Genomic DNA, 19,138 nt, shown 5'->3' with positions numbered 1-19,138 from the left:
GAGGAACACAAGACCAGTCAGCGCTTCAAACTGGGAGGGACGGGAATCTCCCACAAAGGACGCCTCCGTGCTCCGTGGTTGGTGCCATCGTCATCCGGGTCTCAAACTGGTTCAGGATTTCCGCACACCGAAACCACGTTCTTCCACGCCGGTTTGAAACTGCAGTCAATGGTCAGTGTAGAGGGGACGGGGACAAAGTTAAAGCCAAAGGGATGCACTTCTTTGGGCCGGGGGCTTAAGGCGGGGAGGGGAGGAGAAGGCCCTCGAGGCGGAGAGCGCAGGAAGGGCAGCCGGACTGAGAGCCGAGTGGGAGGAAGCCATCCCGGCCTGGCCCGGAAAGAAAGCCTTGTGCGTGAAAGAAGAGGCCTGGGGTTTGCGTGGAGGGACGAGCCCTTGGCTTCTTCCCCTCCGTCTCCCCCCTAGCACTCCTTTCACTCGGGGCCCTTCCACACAGCCCTAAAGCCCAGAATATCAAGGCTAAAAATCCCACAATAACTGCTTTGAACTGGGCTATCCGATAAAGTGGGTTTTCCTGCCTTGATATTCTGGGATATAGAGCAGTGTGGAAGGGCCCTCAGATAACCCACTTCAAAGCAGATATTGTGGGATTTCCTGCCTTGATATTTTGGGATATAGGTCTCTGCAGAAGGGCCCTCAGACATCCTCCACTACAGCCTGGAAGAATGGACAGCCATCACACCGCCTGGTTGGGTTTTCTTTGGAGTACATCCCAAGCCTTCCAAATTGGATGAACCTATTGATTTAATTGGGGCATTCATTCATTTCTAATATTTCTGTATCTTTCCTGGGCCAGAAGCGGGTGGGCGATGCTGATGTGGCTCTGGGTGTTTTGTGGCGGCAGAAGAAAATAAAGCATCCCCAGAGTCCATCTTTGGGGGGAAAGAGGAGGACGAGGAGGAAGATTGACAGCTGCCACTCCTACAGTCTTTCCAACCAACGTCGGTGTTAGAGATCACCAGGGACGCTCGGAATTATCCTTAAGATGTGGGAGAGGCCTTGACATTACTTACTTAGGCGATCCCTCGTTGTCCGAGTAGGATTGTCTTCTAAGATCAGTGTACTGGTGGTGGGTCCGTAGGTGACTGTGGAGCCCTATTCTTGATCTGCATGTTCTCCCACAGTGAGGGCATTGGCTTCCAGGTGGAAGGCCGTCTTGGCAAGTGTCTCTCTTTCGCCTTCCATTCGTGCCTCTTCAAATTCTACAGCACTGCTGGTCACACCTGACCTCCAGCTGGAGCGCTTAAGGGCCAGAGCTTCCCAGTTCTTGACATTAGCAGCCTCTTGTGTATGTATATATTACAAAATTTAAAAAATTCCAAATACATTGTATAAAACTATCATCGTGTTCTCATCTGACCGAAGTTGGTAACAATGGGGGTGCTATGAATATAATACCAAATGAATGACCACACAATCATCAGAGGGGCAGATGCATAGGAGTCTCGGTAGTCGAACTTGGCCTGCTTTTACTCCGAGGGAGGGATTGGAGCCCCTTCTTCCAGGCTCCATAGCAGGCCTGGGCCAACTCGGGCCCTCCCCCCAGGTGTTTTGGATTCCAACTCCCACCATTAACAGCCTCAGGCCCTTTCCTTTCCCCCCTCAGCCGCTTAAAGGGGCCTGAGGCTGTTAGGAATAGTGGGAGTTGGAGTCCAAAACACCTGGAGGGAGGGCCCAAGTTGGCCCAGGCTTGAGCTAGAATGATAATGCTTTCTCGAGCGAGAAATAATATAGCAGTCAGAACAACCAAAAGCGTTGAAGCGCAAACACTCCAGCTCGCCATTCTTAAGCTATTCGTTTTCTAAATGTACACAACTCCTGCCGTCACACATAGAGTATCTCGAAATGTTAAGACATCATTTTCTAGGCTCGATCTGGAGTTTCGAGGTCTAGATGACAGGAGAATCAATCGCGCAGACGAATCGGAAATCAGTGGCTCCCTTTTGATCCAAGATTACCCCATCCACCCCCACCCTCTTTTCCCTTTTTTCTTCCAAGGAATTGTGTTCGAGGAAGAAGGGAATCGATGGGAATTCGCCAGTTTAGCTCAGGGTTTTGCTCCTGGGATGCGCCACCCCGTCGGGAGGAAATTGGTTTGCTCCCATCCCATGGCAGGTCAATGAGAGATGGAGTCTCCCCTTCCAAGTGTGTTTCGGATTGCAGCTTTCGGCGGCCCTGTGGAGAAACGTTCCCATTTTAAAACCCTGCCATATAAACCCTCCAGAAAGAGGCGCCTTTGGAAGCAATTTACACTGAGCCGGATTGGCGAAGAGGCCGAAAGAAACCCTCACTGCAAATCGCTTCAGTGCAACGTAATTATTTCCGTGGGGTTTTTCTCCGCTGAGCTGCGGGTTGTTAATTTCACGCCTCGCTTCTAAATCCAGACAGCGCTTCGCTCCGCCGTGGAGAAAAAGGGAAGAGAGAGAGAAAATACAGAAAGGGAGAAAGATACTGGAGGACTGAACTCAGAAATCCCGGGACCATCGCCTTGGGGCCTTTCCGGAAGAAGCGAAATGACCCGGGGCGACTCCTTGAGAGTCAATCTGCATCTACACTGTAGAAAAACGCAGTTTGATATCACTTGAATGGTCCTTTTGCAAGGGCATTAGCCTTTTCACCTCTGCCAGAGAGCTCTGGAGTCCCCGGTGGCGCAGTGGGTTAAACCCTTGTGCGGGCAGGACTGAAGACTGACAGGTCGCAGGTTCGAATCTGGGGAGAGTGCAGATGAGCTCTCTCTGTCAGCTCCAGCTCCCCATGGGGGGACATGAGAGAACCCTCCCACAAGGATGGTAAAACATCAAAAACATCCAGGCGCCCTTGCAGACGGTCAATTCTCTCACACCAGAAGCGACTTTCAGTTTCTCAAGTCGCTCCAGACACACACACAAAATCCCCAAACTATAAATCCCAGGGTTCCAAAGCATTGAGCCAGGGCAGGTCAAGTGCATTCATTCTACAATGTAGATGAGATTTACTTATCAAAGCAGAAATCCACATTATCTGCTTTGAACTGGATTATATGAGTCTACGCTTCCATATAATTCAGTTCAAAGCAGATGATCTGGATTTTATATAGCAGTGTAGAAGGGGCCTAAGCTCTGTTGAACTGAATGGGCCTGACTTTGGGCTTCCTACAACATTGCTGTCTTTTCTATTCATCTGCAAACTTGAGACTTCAAAAAGACAGAGGTCAGTGCCTAAGGTGCCCCATCTATCACACAATGTTGTTTTTTGTGCGCCTTGCAATCGTTTCTGACCGAAGGCAAACATATCACAGGGTTTTCTTAGCAAGATTAGTTCAGAAGACATTGGCTTGCCATTGCTTTTCCCTGAGAACCAGAGAGTGTGACTTGCCCAAAGTCACCCAATGGGTTTCATAATGTTACAGCAAAGAAGCACGAATTTGAGAGAAGACAGATACCTTTGGAAGCTCCATAAAAAGATGCCCATCAAGAGTGAACACCTTGGGAGCAGGGAGAACCACACAAGTCACATGACACTGACAGAGCACTGTGATTCCATTTGAGCTGCCATGGTTCTGGAAACTGCAATTTAGGGAAAGGCTATTTGCAACTCTTAGCTACAGAATCCTCTACTACAGGGGCGTCAGACTCATCTTCATCAAGGGCCATATCAGCCTTATAATTCCCTCCAAAGTACCATTAAATCCATGTAGGGAGAATCCATGGATACAGAGGACCAACTATCTATCTATCTATCTATCTATCTATATCAGTAGGTAACTTCCTCTTTAAAGGTATTTTATTGCCCTGGCTTCTTGGCCACGTGGTCATTCTCCGAGAAAGGGCCCTCAGAGACAGACAACTCAAGTTAAAAAAAAAAAAACCCTTTCTCTGTGGTTGGCTCAACTAATTACTCTTACTGAATCAATGGGATTTATTCATATGCTGGCTCACTTCAGCCAGTAGGTCTGCTCTAACCAGGAGTGGCCAAGTCTTCAAAGGTTAAAATGACTATCTCAGGGCCCCTCTACACAGCCCTATATCCCAAAATATCAAAGCAGAAAATCCCACAACGTGTGCTCTGAACTGGGTTATCTGAGTCCACACCCAGATAAAGTGGGATTTTTTTGCCTTGATATTATAGGATATAGGGCTGTGTGGAAGTCCCTCAAGCTTCAAGGATTGTGCAAAGATTGCCATCTTATGCACACTTATCATTCATTTTCAATAAAAAAAAATGTTAAAATGTGTCCATTTAAAAGGTTTTAAAGCATGCTTAGGCTCTTTGTTTTTAAGGGGAAATTTCTATCTCTTAGAGATAATATAAAAACAGTGGGTTGGTCTACCACAATCTAGATGTGGATGTGATTTTGATCCCTGAAATACTTGATTCGAAACCCAGAACACACTTCAAAGTCAGGGGTTTCCCAGCTACAGCAAGCCCTGCCTAAACCTTACCATGTTGCAACAATCCCACTTGTTGGCTAGGCTTTTGGCCACATTTCAAAGTGCTGTTATCACCTATTTAAAAAAAAACCCCAATGTGGTTTAGGTGATGATAATCTGACAGATCCTATCTCTCCAAATGAGCCTGTCCTTGTTTTGAGACTTTCTAGGGGAGGTCATTCCCTGCCTCTCCTCCCCATATGGGTACATCTCAATGGGAAATGAACAGGGTCTTTTCAATTACAATTGATCATCTTGATTAGCCTTGCAGCTTCAAAGTTTGGCTGGTTGCTGCCTGGGGGAAATCCTTTGTTGGGAGGTGATTAGCTGGCCCTGATTGTTTCTTGTCTGGAATTCCCCCGTTTTCTCAGTGTTGTTCTTTTATTTACTGTCCTGATTTCAGAGTTTTTATAATACTAGTAGCCAGATCTTGTTCATTTTCATGGTTTCCTCCTTTCTGTTGAAATTGTCCACGTGCTTGTGGATTTCAATGGCTTCTCTGTATAGTCTGACATCATAGGAAGCAGCCAAGCTTTGAAACTGCAAGGCTATTCAATACAAATCAAGGTGATCAATTGCAACATTCACACTTGTCTCAAGCAGACAAGAGTTCTTTCTCCCACCCTGGACATTCCCCAGATATATAAACCCCACTTGCCTAGTTTCCAACAGACCTCACAACCTCTGAGGATGCCTGCCATAGATGTGGGTGAAACGTCAGGAGGGAATGCTTCTGGAACATGGCCATACAGCACAGAAAGCTCACAGCAACCCAATGCCTTGTTTGTTTACCGTTCCTGAACATTGCAATCCTGGAAAGCATTTCCAACAGTCAATTGTAAGTAAAGCAGGTCGTTTGGATGATGCCCCCTTGTCCCCAAGGGCCTTATGGGGAAAATATGATCTCTGAGGCCATTTACAAAGGGGCCACAAGGCAAATGAGTCCAGTATCGCTCAAATATCCCAACTTCGCATCTCGGTGTCGGAGCTGAAAAAGTCCTGCAGAAGAGGGGATCGTTATGTGTCTTTTCCAATGGTGTTAGAGTAGTTTTTCACTATTCCCCTCTTTGTCTAAACACCCATTTTTGCGGCCTTTCTCCTTGTCTCTTTGTCCTTCCCCTCTGCTGTTGCTCCCTTTTTGTGGTTTATGGGTGGAGTCTGGGATGTGTAGGGTCCTAAATTTAGCAAGAAATCTCCAATCTTTGGAGATTAGGGCGCGAGTATTGCAAAGTGTGTTGGCGATTCACACATCAAACAAAACCCTGAGTGGAAGCTTTGGAGGAACGTGGCTGCGTTTGGGGGCTTCCGGAAGCCGAGTGACTAGAGAAAAAAATCCACTTAAAATCCGGTTTCTGCCTCCTGCAGAATTCTGGGGTTTGTACTTTAGTGAGGCTGGTAAAGTCTCCTCCCTAAACTACAAACCCCAGAATTCTGCAGGAGGCAGAAACCGGATTATAAGTGGATTTTTTTTCTCTAGTCTGATAAAAGGTGGCTAAAATCGAGGTAAATACGTTCACTGGGGTAGGCAGCCACATTCAAACCCAGTATTAACAAGGGATGTAGGAATCCTACCCGGCCTGCCAAGATAAGCATCGCTCTCTCGCCTGATGTCTCTGTCTGGCTTTATTTCTCGTCTTAGAATCGCTCTCCTGAAGATAGAATCCAACCATTCTCTCCTAAAGCGCCATTTAAATTGGAAATGTCAGCACATTCATCAATTAGAAAATTAATTCCAGCACATTCATCAATTAGAGGATTAATTTTTAATGCGCGCGCAATCACACACCTTCTTGGACCCAATCAGAAACGACAGGTTGGGCTTGGGGTGACTCTCCAGTTTTTCAACAGGATTTGCCATCAATCGCAAAGAGGGGGGTATTATTCATCCCTGGAATCGTCTATTCCAGATACATAGTGCTAGCAAAACCACCTCTGGGTATTATTAGCCTCATCACGCTACAGAAAAAAATCAACTTAAAATCCAGTTTTTTCCTCCTGCAGAATTCTGGGGTTTGTAGTTTAGGGAGGAGCCTTTAACAGCCTCATTAAACTACAAACCCCAGAATTCTGCAGGAGGCAGAAACCGGATTTTAAGTAGATTTCTTCTCTAGTGTGATGAAGTGGATAGAATCATAGAGTTGGAAAAGTCCTCATGGGCCATCCAGTCCAACCCCCTGCCAAAAAGGAATTCAAAACACCCCTGAGAGATGACTATCCAGCCTCTGCTTAAAAGCCTCCAAAGAAAGAGTCTCCGCCACACTCTGGGACAGAGAGTTCCACTGCTGAACACCTCTCGCAGATAGAAAGTTCTTCCTAATGTTCAGGTGGAATCTCCTTTCTTACAGTTTGAAGCCATTGTTCTACATCCTAGTCTCCAGGGCAGCAGAGAACAAGCTTGCTCCCTCCTCCCTATGACTTCCCCTCCCATATTTTATACATGGTTATCATGTCTCCTCTCAGCCTTCTCTTCTGCAGGCTAAACTTGCCCAGCTCTTTAAGCCACTCTTCAAGGGGCTTGTTCTCCAGACCCTTGATCATTTTAGCCGCCCTCCTCTGGACACATTCCAGCTTGTTAACATCTCCCTCAAACTGCGGTGCCCAGAATTGGACACAGAATTCCAGGTGAGATCTGACCAAGGCAGAATAGACGGGTAGTATGACTTCCCTGGATCTAGATCAGTGTTTCTCAACCTGGGAGCCGGGATCCCTGGGGGGTCACGAAGGGATGTCAGAGGGGTCACCGAAGTCCATCAGACAACACAGTATCCTCACTACCTCTGAGGATGCTTGCCATAGATGCAGGCGAAACGTCAGGAGAAATGCCTCTAGAACATGGCCCTATAGCCCGAAAAAACCCACAAGAACCTACAGTATTTTATGTTGGTCATATGGGGGTTCTGTGCGGAAAGTTTGGCCCAATTCTATCATTGGTAGGGTTCAGAATGCTCCTTGGTTGTAGGTGAACTACAGATCCCAGCAACTGCAGCTCCCAAATGTCAAGGTCTATTTTCCTCAAACTCGACGGGTGTTCACATTTGGGTATATTGAGTATTCGTGCCAAGTTTGGTCCAGATCCATCATTGTTTAAGTCCTCAGTGCTCTCTGGGTGTAGGTGAACTACAACTCCAAAACTCAAGGTCGATTTCCACCAAACTTCCAGTATTTTCTGTTGGTCATGGTAGTTCAATCCCATCGCTGGTGTAGTTCACAATGCTCTTTGATTGTAGGTAAACTATAAATCCCAGCAACTACAACTCCCAAATGACAAAATCAATCCCACCAATATTCAAATGTGGGCGTATCCAGTCACGCCAAATTTCGACCCGTGAATGACAATACATCCTGCTCCTGCATATGAGATATTTAAATTATGATTAATAACAGTAGCAAAATTATGAAGTAGCAACGAAAATAATGTTATGGTTGAGGATCACCACAACAATAGGAATTGTATTAAGGGGTATTAGGAAGATTGAGAAACACTGATCTAGACACTAGACTTCTATTTACGCAGGCCAAGGTAACCCCATAACATTCATGGATTTGAGACTTGAATGCACCTATATACACAATATTTAAAGACCGGAATCCTTACTCTTTAGGAACATAACTGGCAGGTTTGAATCCTAATCACAATTGATTCGGTGGATTTCCCTATATTCATAGAGTTTACAGTGCTTTAATAGATTCGCTTTATTCGGGACCAATTGCTCAGCTCTTCCTGATTGTATCTATCTCAGAAGACGGGATTGATCCGTTTCATTTTCCCCACAAAATTAAAAATCCAACATGCCGACTAGAGGAAACTGTCTTTAGAAAGTAAGTTCATCCCACCAGGAAGTAAAGAGTAAATAGAAGCTTCCTCGACTATTCTGGGCTCCTCGATCCCTCTGCGGAAATGAGGAGGAAGGAGTGGAGGAGGGAGAAGGAGGCATGAGCATGAAAAGAAAGGGGAAAAGGGAAAGCCATTGGATCCAGAATCGGAGTCTTGAAAAGACAAAGGGTGGAACAAAAGGGGAAGAGAAGGCATTTCCACTCCAAACATTATATCCAATATTTTGGCATCAAGGAGGCCCGTTTCTCCAGCCCAGCCTTGTATTGTGGGTAAGCTATATTTAGGAGGAAAAGACCAGATTTAAATGGGTGATTGGTACTGCTCTGAAAGCAACTTGCCCAAGATGGAGCTACACCAGGCATGGGCAAACTTTGGCCCTCCCTCCAGGTGTTTTGGACTCCAACTTACACCATTTCGAACAGCCTCAAGCCCCTTCCTTTCCCCCCTTAGCCGCTTAAGCGGAAAGGAAGGAGCCTGAGGCCAGAAATGGTGGGAGTTGAAGTCCAAAACATCTGGAGGGCCCAAGTTTGCCCATGCTTAAATGGCTGAGGAGGAAAAGGAAGGAGCCTGAGGCCAGGAATGGTGGGAGTTGAGGTCCAAAATACTTGGAGGGCCCAAGTTTGCCCTTGCCTGATCTATACTGCCAAAACGGTCAGTATAATGCATATAATATAATATAATGCAGATCAAGATAATATAATGCAGATCAATATAATATAATATAAATAATATAATAATATCTATATCTATAAAAATGTAATGTTCGTTTGTGGGAGAAACATAACTCAGAAACCACTGGATGAATTGACATGAAATTTTGACACAATACACGTAATAGTTCAACGAGTGTCCATCACCCCTAAAACACACACACACACAAACAGAAGAACGAACTTTTAAACCCCCCCCCAAATAAATCATATATACACATACATTCATATACATATACACATGCACACATACATACATACATACAGACACACACATATCTACACGCAAGCACACACAAATATACACGTATACACACATACTTATACGCCAACACACATATACATTTACACATACAAACACACATATATGCATATACACAAGCACACACATATACACAATATGCATATACACATATAAACACAGAAATACACACATATATACACAAACACACATATATACACACATACACACACACACAACACATATACACAGCAACGCGTGGCAGGGGACGGCTAGTATAATATAATACAGATTAATATAATATAATATAATGTATAATTAATATAATATAATGCAGATCAATGCAGCTCCAACTTCTGCATATTGTAATCATATACTATAATATAATTAATATAATCAATATAATTAATGTAATCTAATTAATATAATATAATGCAGATCAATGCAGCTTCAACTGCAAGCGTGTGCTGCACTGCATCAGAGTTGTTTTGCTTCAGTTTGAACAAAAATAGCTTTCTTTCGCTATCTAACTCTATTCACGCAGACACAGACGGTGGGTATCTGCATCTTCCTGGGTGTATATAGGCATATCACGACTCACATTCTTCGGAAATGCAGGCCATTTATGTTTCAACCGAAGGCGGGCCTGTTAGGTTTTCCAATCCCGCTTATTGTTTTTGTCCATCGATTCCTGCCCTTTGGGTTTCCACTTCCCGCTCGCATTTCCCCCTCGAAACCCTCATTAATTCCCCTTCCCTGCAAATTGCCTGATCTTGGAGAGATTTGCAATCTGGAGGTCTTCAATTCACGCCACAGGATGCTCGGCTTTTGTGTATTTTCCCTTTACAAAGAGATATGTTTTGTTTTCACATATCCTCACACCTCTCTTCGGGAATCCTGGAAGCATATCCTCACAGGTAATCCACAAGCGACTCCCAGGGCCCTTCCACACAGCCCTATAACCCAGGATATCAAGGAAGAACATCCCAAAATATCTGCTTTGAACTGGGTTATCAGAGGACCCTTCCACACAGCCTTATATCCCAGAATATCAAGGCAGAAAATCCCACATTATCAGAGTGTGGACTCAGATAACCCAAGTTCAAAGCAGATATGGTGGGGTTTTCTGCCTTGATATTCTGGGATATAGGGCTGTGTGGAAGGGCCCTGGAAGGAACCCTAGTTAATAATGGGGCTGAGACAACAGGAAGTGAGAGAAATCTACTCCTAGATATAGATATAGATTATAAATAGATATATGGCTGGTGTAAAATTGTTAAAATATACCTGTTGCGACTTTCAAACAAATTCAGACCCTTTCCACACAGCTGAATAAAATCCCACATTATCTGCTTTAACCTGGAAGATATGGCAGTGTGGACTCAGATAACCCAGATCAAAGCAGATATTATGGGGTTTTCTGCCATGATATTCTGGGATATAAGGCTGCATTGAAGGGACCCCAAAAGCCAACCTACAGAACCAGACCTCACAACAAAGGACTCCCCCAGGCAGGAAGCAACTAAGTTTTGAAGCTGCAAGGCTATTGGATACTAATCAAGTTGATCAATTGCAACTGAAACTGCCCTGTTTCAGTTCCCATCAGATAAACCCATGTGCGGAGGAGAGAAGGACCTCCCCTGGAAGGTCTCAAAACAAGGACAGGCTCATTTGGGGAGATAGGATATGCCTGCCATAGATGTGGACGAAAGGTCAGGAGATAATGCTTCTGGAACATGGCCATACAGCCCGAAAAACTCACTGCAACCCAGAACCTATCTTGTTCATAACTTGGAGGCTACCTGTATTAGAAACCCACCCCATTCGCATTTCCAAAGCGGGGCCTACACTACATTGAACTGTATTATAAGATCCCCACCTTATAGTATGAACTACATTCTATGGCAGTGTAGATCCAGCCCCAGACTTGATTCTGCGGTTGCTCCTGCTCGACTGAATTTAAAAGGCCTGAAAAAACAAAGCTTCCCTCTTCCTAGGGCCCTTCCACACAATCCTATATCCCAGAATATCAAGGCAAAAAAAAATCCCACAATATCTGCTTTGAACTGGGTTATCTGAGTCCACATTCAGATAATGTGGAATTTTCTGCCTTGATATTCTAGGATATAGGGCTGTATGAAAGGGCCCTAGGTTATCTGAGTCCACACTGCCATATATCCCAGTTCAAAGCAGATAATGTGGGATTTTCTTCAGCTGTGTGTGGAAAGGGCCTCAGAAAATCACCAATGTGGATTCAAAGCCTCCTTCCCTCTTGAGCTATTGTTCCGCTCCTTCGGTTGGAAATCGTTCAGGGTGTCTTGGCACCAAATAAGCCAATTATCTTTAAAATACGGATATTTGGGGGGCACGTCTCCCCGTCTCTTTAATATTTCGATCTGAAGTCGCTTATATTGGGGTGAAGGGAGAAGGAGATTTGATTTGAAGAGGAAGAGAAGACGCAGATTGTATGAGGAAGCTCTCCTTTATTGTTGTTATTTCTCCCATCCAAAGCAAAACCCAGAGGAAGCGAAGGAGGGAGGGAGAATCGTGTGAAAAAAAGAATATGGGAAAAGGGGAAAAAAATCTCCTCTCTCTTTTACTCACCATTTGCTTTTCATGGGTGGAAATGACGGGAGCCATTTGGGGGCCTATTCGTGGCGGATCGGTGTGTGTTTGGCTTTAAAAAAACACCCATTCCTTACTGTAAAGAGGAGAGAGAGAAATAAAGAGAGGGAGGGAGGGAGAGCTGGGTGGTTTTCTTGGCGGTGCCAGGCAGGCTCCCTTCCCGGTCACGTCCAGTTTCCTATTTAGTATGGAGAGGAGGAAGCTGGAGCAATGTGGCCAAGCGAGATAAGGCGCTCGCCGTGGCCCGCCTGCCCTGATAAGCCCCTAAACCCATTATTTATGAAATGATTCATTATTATTGGGCAATTTTATCGAAGGGAAGCGGAAAATTATTGCAGGGATATGCAGAGAAGGGGGCTCCGGAATGCACGCCTTCTCGGGGGGTGGGCGGGCAGAAGGGGGGGGGGCTTTAAAGACAAGTGTGTGTTTGCGCTCTCCGAGGCGCATTTGTCAGAAAGGGAGAGAGAAAGGGAGGAAGCCAAGAGAGGCACCAGGACTGCCCACACTGGGCTCGCCGAGGCTTGCTTTGGAGGTCATTATCCGTCCCCGACGCGTGGCTCTCTCTCAATCCCAACCCCACCCCTCTTCCCCCCGCCATTAAATCTGGAATACCGCCCTGGCTCTTAATTTAATTTAATGAGCCGAAATAAAATGGGACCAGATAAGGGGAGGAGGAGAAGGAAATGTGTGGAGAAGCAGGGACAAGAAGGGGGGGGGGTGCCTGTTTGGTACGGTTTAGGAGACAAAGGAAATGGATATGGAGAAGCTCCTCCAGCCAAACAACATTGTTCCTCTTAGGGCTCTTCCACACAGCCCTATATCCCAGAATATCAAGGCAGGAAATCGCACAATATCTGCTTTGAACTGGGATATATGAGTCCACACTCAGGACCCTTCCACACAGTCATATAACCCACAATATCAAGGCGTAAAATCCCACAATATCTGCTTTGAACTTGGATATCCGAGTCCGCACTCAGAGCCCTTCCACACAGCCCTATATCCCAGAATATCCAAGTATAAAATCCCAAAATATCTGCATTGAACTGGATTAACTGTGTCCACACTCAGAGCCCTTCCACACAGCCATATAAACCAGAATATCGAAGTGTAAAATCCCAAAATATCTGCATTGAACTGGATTAACTGTGTCCACACTCAGAGCCCTTCCACACAGCCCTATATCCCAGAATATCCAAGTATAAAATCCCAAAATATCTGCATTGAACTGGATTAACTGTGTCCACACTCAGAGCCCTTCCACACAGCCCTATATCCCAGAATATCCAAGTATAAAATCCCAAAATATCTGCATTGAACTGGATTAACTGTGTCCACACTCAGAGCCCTTCCACACAGCCATATAAACCAGAATATCGAAGTGTAAAATCCCAAAATATCTGCATTGAACTGGATTAACTGTGTCCACACTCAGAGCCCTTCCACACAGCCCTATATCCCAGAATATCCAAGTATAAAATCCCAAAATATCTGCATTGAACTGGATTAACTGTGTCCACACTCAGAGCCCTTCCACACAGCCCTATATCCCAGAATATCCAAGTATAAAATCCCAAAATATCTGCATTGAACTGGATTAACTGTGTCCACACTCAGAGCCCTTCCACACAGCCATATAAACCAGAATATCGAAGTGTAAAATCCCAAAATATCTGCATTGAACTGGATTAACTGTGTCCACACTCAGAGCCCTTCCACACAGCCCTATATCCCAGAATATCCAAGTATAAAATCCCAAAATATCTGCATTGAACTAGATTAACTGTGTCCACACTCAGAGCCCTTCCACACAGCCCTATATCCCAGAATATCCAAGTATAAAATCCCAAAATATCTGCATTGAACTGGATTAACTGTGTCCACACTCAGAGCCCTTCCACACAGCCATATAAACCAGAATATCGAAGTGTAAAATCCCAAAATATCTGCATTGAACTGGATTAACTGTGTCCACACTCAGAGCCCTTCCACACAGCCCTATATCCCAGAATATCCAAGTATAAAATCCCAAAATATCTGCATTGAACTGGATTAACTGTGTCCACACTCAGAGCCCTTCCACACAGCCATATAAACCAGAATATCGAAGTGTAAAATCCCAAAATATCTGCATTGAACTGGATTAACTGTGTCCACACTCAGAGCCCTTCCACACAGCCCTATATCCCAGAATATCCAAGTATAAAATCCCAAAATATCTGCATTGAACTGGATTAACTGTGTCCACACTCAGAGCCCTTCCACACAGCCCTATATCCCAGAATATCCAAGTATAAAATCCCAAAATATCTGCATTGAACTGGATTAACTGTGTCCACACTCAGAGCCCTTCCACACAGCCATATAAACCAGAATATCGAAGTGTAAAATCCCAAAATATCTGCATTGAACTGGATTAACTGTGTCCACACTCAGAGCCCTTCCACACAGCCCTATATCCCAGAATATCCAAGTATAAAATCCCAAAATATCTGCATTGAACTGGATTAACTGTGTCCACACTCAGAGCCCTTCCACACAGCCATATAAACCAGAATATCGAAGTGTAAAATCCCAAAATATCTGCATTGAACTGGATTAACTGTGTCCACACTCAGAGCCCTTCCACACAGCCCTATATCCCAGAATATCCAAGTATAAAATCCCAAAATATCTGCATTGAACTGGATTAACTGTGTCCACACTCAGAGCCCTTCCACACAGCCCTATATCCCAGAATATCCAAGTATAAAATCCCAAAATATCTGCATTGAACTGGATTAACTGTGTCCACACTCAGAGCCCTTCCACACAGCCATATAAACCAGAATATCGAAGTGTAAAATCCCAAAATATCTGCATTGAACTGGATTAACTGTGTCCACACTCAGAGCCCTTCCACACAGCCCTATATCCCAGAATATCCAAGTATACAATTCCACAATATCTGCATTAACTGAATCCACATTCAGGGCCCTTCCACACAGCCCTATATCCCAGAATATCAAGGCATAAAATCCCACAATATCTAGATAATGTGGGATTTTCTGCCTTGATATTCTGGGATAAAGGGCTTTGTGGAAGGGTGCTTAGGCAAAAGCCAGTGAGATGGGTTGGTTGCCTTTGGTCTCTGATGGAAAGAAAAAGAGGGCGGAGAGAGGGCTGTTTTGGGGAGGAAGGGGAAAACTCATTAGGTAATAATAATAATAATAATAATAATAATAATAATAACAACAATAACAACAATAATTTGGAGCTCAATACTCCAGACCTCACAACCGCGACAGCAGAATTGACGAGAAGCAGCTGGAAAAACTGACAGACATGAGAATTTAAAGATCGAACTGCAAAGACTCTGGCACTAGCCAGTAAGGGTGGTCTCAGTGGTGATCGGCACACTGGGTGCAGTGCTTAAAGACCTTGACCTGCACTTAAAAACAATCTGCGCTGACAAAATTACCATCTGTCAGCTGCAAAAGGCCACCCTACTCGGATCTGTCCAACATGTGATCAAATACGAAAGCCAGCATAGTGATCTTGTTTGCTGTATACTAATCTTGTTGTGTATCTAATAATAATAATAATAATAATAATAATAATAATAGCAACAACTCCTCCTTGTTGTTCATTCGTTCAGTCGTTTCCGACTCTTCGTGACCTCAAGGACCAGCCCACGCCAGAGCTCCCTGTCGGCCGTCACCACCCCCAGCTCCTTCAAGGTCAATCCAGTCACTTCAAGGATGCCATCCGTCCATCAACAACTCCTAACAACTCCTAACAGGCTGTATGGTCATGTTCAGAAGCATTCTCTCCTGACGTTTCGCCCACATCTATGGCAGGCATCCTCTGAGGTCGTGAGGTCTGTTGGAAACCTCTGAGGCTGCCTGCCATAGATGTGGGCGAAACGTCAGGAGAGCATGCTTCTGGAACATACAACCCAATAATGTGATATATAATATATATAATGATATATATTGTCCTACCAACTACCATGCTTCATTTCCCCTGGATTCTTGGATTAGAATAAGAATCAAACTCCAAATCGTAACATGGGGTCACATTATGAAATTTGGGATGGATCTACGTTGTTAAATAATTCATTTTGAAACTCTCTACCTTTAGGTCTCAGCATGGGCTGATGAAGATAGAGGCATTTCCTGGTTTGAATTATTTAATTGTATTGTCGAAGGCTTTCATGACCGGAATCACTGGGTTGTTGTGTGTTTTCTGGCCTATACGGCCATGTTCCAGAAGCATTCTCTCCTGACGTTTCGCCTGCATTTATGGCAGGCATCCTCAGAGGAGGTTGTGAGGTCTGTTGGAAACTAGGCAAATGAGGTTTATATATCTGTTGAATGTCCAGGGTGGGAGAAAGAACTCTTCTCTGCTTGAGGCCAGTGTGAATGTCGCAACTGGTCACCTTGATTAGCATTGAATAGCCTTGCAGCTTCAAGGCTTGGCTGCATCCTTTGTTCTCTGTGTATCTTAATTATGCTGGGCCATGCTTCGAGCCTTGAGGAGAGACGGGTAAGAAACCTATTATTAGTACTACGACTATTATTATAGTTATTCAGGCCATGGTAGAATTAATGCAGCTTGACACAGCTTTATTTTTTATATATATTTTTTACTACATTTATATGCCGCCCTTCTCACCCTGAAGGGTACTCAGAGCTGCTTACAAGATATATATACATACAATATATTATATATTTGGCATAGTACAATATCAGTATTATATATTACTAAATTGTACTATACCATTATATTGTAATATTATTAGTAATATTACATGTAATATAAAATATATAATTATAATGTCATATTATTAGTAGTATTATATTATATTACATTATATGTATATACAATATATTACATTACATTACATTATATTTACTATTAGCTTTAACTGCCCTAGCTCAATCCTATGAAATCATGGGATTTGTAGTTTGGTGAGGCACCAGTCCTATGGAAGAAAAGGCTAAATTACAACTCCCATTATTCCATTGCCTTGAGACATAACAGTTCAAGGTGTATCAATCTGCAATATTCGACATAGAACCATAGAATCATAGACTCAGAAGAGAAAGACCTCATGAGCTATCCAGTCCAACCCTCTGCCAAGAAGCAGGAAAATCACATTCAAAGCACCCCAAAAGGGAAAAGGAACCACCAGACAGATATTCGTGGTTTCCTGATTCGTTCCAAAACTGAGGGTTGGTAATTATGGCCAGATAAGCAGATGATAGACAATCTTTTTCTCTTTTGATGAAACTGAGAGCTTCTCTGGGTCATTTCCGTTTTAAACAGACGTGGCTTCTTGGTCTCCTTGCTTTCTGCTGGTAGCATCACGATCTGGGGAAGGAGGCGTGGGTGCGCTTTGCCCCCAAAGAAGCATCTCACGAAGCTGGAAATGTCGCTTCTCTAAGTCAGTCACGACTGTCCGCCGGGCCTCCAATGATATCCTATGTATTCAGGAAACACGAGCTCCACTTCCCTTGGCCAGAAGAGAAGCCAAACCGGAAAGTCAGAGCCAGAGGGGAGGGGGAGGAAGGGGGTCTTTCCTGCTCCTTAACTGGACGCTCATTTAAACAGAACTGTGTTCAGGCTAGTTAGGGGCTCAACTCTTGTTTAACACTGGAATTATTATTATTGTTGTTATTGTTGTTATTACACAGCAAACAAGGCTGTTGTATTGGATCACAGGTCGGACATTGCTAATCAAGGTGGTTAGTTGAAACAGTCACACCTAGCTCCAGCAGACAAGAGTCCTTTGTCTCACCCTGGTCATTCCACAGATATTAAACCCTTTTTCCTAGTTCCAAGACCTCACTACCTCTGAGGATGCTTGCCATAGATGCAGGCGAAACGTCAGGAGAGAATGCCTCTAGAACATGGCCATACAGTCCGAAAAAACCTACAACAACCCAATACATCACAGTGTCTAGAACTGTGTGATGTATTAGCGAATAATGCGTGCAGATCCCAGTAGGGTGGCCTTTGGCAGCTAATTTTTTCAGTGTAGATTCTGTTTAAGTGCAGCAGGCCAAGGTCTTTAGGCACTGCTCCCAGTGTGCCGATCACCACTGGCTTGGTTTTCCATGTACTGGACTGCAAGTTCCAGCAGTCCTTGCCAGCAGAGTCAGTGGCGATATTTACTATGAGCTCCAGTCTGACATTTGGACATTTATGATTCTCAACCTTGCATTAAGTGATTCAATTAAGTCTGGAAATCAACAAAAGCTGAGATTGCAAGTCAGCTGTCCACATTTGCAGATGTCACTTTTGTGGGTTGGTTAGTCATGGATTTGATTAGTATGTTCTAAGAATCTTTAGATTCTCAATTGTGATCAAATTCTGCCGGAGCTTGACCAAAGGGTTGCACTGGAGGACCTAGATTCCTACAGAACCTAAGTGTTAGTTGGTTTTCCAGTGCAATTTTCTGGTTAAGAACTGGCAGAACTTGTCCAAAGAATTGTACTGGGGGGGGGGGGGGGGCTAGATTCCTAGAGGTGTTTTCTCAAATAAAGTGTGTTATGGGTTCCTCCCCTCCCCCACTTTCCTAGGATTCTTGTGCCTAACCCCAGCAAATGTATACGGATAACTGTATTGTGTCAGAACAGACCAGACTGAAGCAGGAAAAGATAAACTGATGAAATTTTTTTCATGTCAGGAGCAACTTGAGAAACTGCAAGCCACTTCTGGTGTGAGAGAATTGGCTGCCTGCAAGGACATTGCCCAGGGGGCGCCCGGATGTTTTGATGTTTTACCATCCTTGTGGGAGGCTTCTCTCAAGTCTCCACACGGGGAGCTGGAGCTGACAGAGGGAGCTCAACCCACTCTTCCCGGATTCGAACCCCTGACCTGTTGGTCTTCAGTCCTGCTGGTACAAGGATTTAACCCACTGCACCCTCTTCCAAATGATGTGGTAGTATTTATGCACCCTGATCTAAAGCTATGCAAGCTTAGTATCATCAACATCAATAGCTGAATCTTACATTGGACTACTGATTATCTTATCTACCTTTCATTGCACATTATGTGCATCTGCTTCTTTAAAGAAAAGAATTAAATGTGAGTTCAGCATCTGTTCTCATAAAGCCTTACTCCCTATTACCTAAATGGAGGGATCTTGCACATACCTACATACACAACAATACATCCTTTTGCTTTCAATGGTTTATTTGCTGATAAGTATAGGATTGCAATGAAGTAATCCTTCAAATTAATACTCAAATTAGAACTGTCTACCACAATCAAGCACTTTAGCAACATAGTCTTATCTAAACACATCTCAGAA

Source organism: Anolis sagrei, chromosome 4 (genome assembly GCF_037176765.1).
Source record: "Anolis sagrei isolate rAnoSag1 chromosome 4, rAnoSag1.mat, whole genome shotgun sequence".
Classification (NCBI taxonomy): Eukaryota; Metazoa; Chordata; class Lepidosauria; order Squamata; family Dactyloidae; genus Anolis; species Anolis sagrei.
This window is presented reverse-complemented; position numbering follows the sequence as displayed.